This window comes from Olea europaea, chromosome 1, assembly GCF_002742605.1.
Source record: "Olea europaea var. sylvestris chromosome 1, O_europaea_v1, whole genome shotgun sequence".
Lineage (NCBI taxonomy): Eukaryota > Viridiplantae > Streptophyta > Magnoliopsida > Lamiales > Oleaceae > Olea > Olea europaea.
In genome coordinates, this window is record NC_036237.1 from 33,970,160 (window position 1) to 33,972,654 (window position 2,495).

Genomic DNA, 2,495 nt, shown 5'->3' on the forward strand with positions numbered 1-2,495 from the left:
TTGTTCATCGAACTTCGTGCCATCTAGTTGTGTTTGAAAAAGAATAATTCAATTTATATTAAAAATTATGCCTTCAATTTTCGCATCAAAACTAAAAATAGGACTCGGTAGTTTTCTAATATGAAAAACTTCCAAAATTTTGAAATCTTCAAAATAAGTTCTTGGGAGTTTTGAATTTTTAATTCATGGCATAAACACACAAGGTCATTATCTCAGCAATATTTTGGCTTCTCTATTCACAAAATAATCAAACAATCATATTTAATTGGTGGGTTGCTTGATTCCCATGAAAGTTAAACTCTAGCAAGTAACTCGTGATTGCTTCAAAGAAACAAATTCCTCGCCTTTTGCTTCTTTGATACCATTTGGTTCCTTAATCTTCAAACAATCAAGCAATGCTTTTTATTTAAGATCCCAATAAAGATTTGTTCCAAAATCTTATCCAAGATAAAGATGAAGATGTTCTACTTTGACTAGGGATTGAGATTTCTCATTTTACTGTACAATTAAGGATCTGCTTGATTGCAAAGATGAAATTTGGATAGAAAGAAAAAAAATTGAAGGAAATTGAATTGCCTAAAATTTATTTTAGTGAGAATTGTCAATTAATAGTGTTTGATTGGTATAATTTTTCACATAAAAAATGTTAAAATAAAAGTGTCTTTTAGTGTTCGTTTGACTTTATTTTTCATGAAAATTGTCAATTAAAGGGATATCCATTTTTACAATTGTTTCTAGAATTTGTTTCCATTGCCAAAAAAAATAAAGAATAAAAATAAAGTAAAATTCAAAAATCATTTATATTTTGATATTCGTTTGACTTTGTTTTACATGAAAATTGTCAATTTAAGGGATATCATCTTTTATAGTTGTTCCTAAAATTTGTTCCTATTGCCAAAATTAAAATAAAAAACGAAAAACGAAAAAAAAAAGGGGAAAAATCAATTCTCACCATTTAATAAGGAAATGACACATGTGTGAGCAAAAGATGGAAAATGAATTCCATGAAAAAGAAATACAATCAAACACATAAAAAGTTGAAAAGCGGAATTCATTTTCCATTTTCCATGGAATTCAATAGATATCAAATAGGGTCCTAAAAGTAAGAAATGAATAGTTATAGTGGTTTGATACCAAACCTATGTCTACATCCTTACTTCTAGCCTCTAAGCATACGCACAATTAAAAGTACTCGTTTCCAATTCTTATTTCGTCCCTAAATTATTGCAAATTGTTTAGTAAAGTAGGGTCTAGAAAGCCATCCCAATGTTAGTGGCATTCGGCCCAAACTGAAGCCCTGGTATATTACTACTCATGGCACGGATGCTCATCCTTTCACTCGGGAACTCCTTGAGGTGATTGAAACACGATACGAGGAGATGATAGAAGATTGGCAGTAGACGGTGAAGCATGCATTTCACGAGGATCACAAACTTATTCTTTCTGAATGTCGATTTTACCTATATGATGGTTGTTATGAATCGTGAAAAGGGTGTTCGTATTATTGCAAAGAGTGTGACTTTGATCCAAGGGTGGAGCCATCACCCAACAAGCCAAGGTGGCTGCATGTGCTAGCTCCGCCTGGAAAAAAAATTCATATATTGGGGCAATAGTCGAGCGGCTGCGCGCCCTCGCCTGGATCCATCCTAACTCACTCGAATTCTTGAATCCGCCATTGCTTTGATCTATATCCAAAATGTGCTTTGTCCTTTGAATTGCTTTGCTATGAATCAAAGATTATGCTGAAGTAGCAGCTCAAGAAAAACAACTTGAAGATAATTAGATAAAAATAAGTGAATAACTAAGCCTAGCGTGTTTTAAGTAGCAAGTGTATATGTAGTTTGACTACAAAAAGTTCATTTAACCTCCGCGTAACTTGATAGGTTCGGTCAAATATATAAAAACTATTACATCGAGCCGAATGTTTATAACATGTTAGATCGGACCAAATGTACATTATATAATATTACCTTTCAATACTTTCCTTCACGTAGGCGAAATTTATTTAATTTTTATCAAGCCTAACATAAAAATAATTCATTTAAATGAGTGGCAATGAAATTTGAACCTAGGATATATGTATGATTGAATATCATGTTAAATTTGATCAAATGTATATTATTTAAATAATATCTTCAACAATACTCAGTCTCATTCTTCAGTAGCACCTAAAAGGAAATATTATATAGATTATGTTAATGCAAGGATAATTGTTTATAATTCGTCATGTGCTTTTAGTTTTTAAGTGGCCGATCTTTACTTAATTTAAGAAAGCTTCACTTAGCTCAAGTAAACGAATAATGTTCATAAACTCTTATGCATTTCACGGGGCATTCCTTTTAAAAGGATGATGCATCCAATTCAAAGACGTCAATCAATTTTTTACATCTATAATAGTCTTCTAAAGATCTTCTAAAATTTTGATTTTATATTTAAATCAGACGAGGACTTAATTACATTAAAGGTCTTAACCCTTATTCATTGTCAAATTTGTC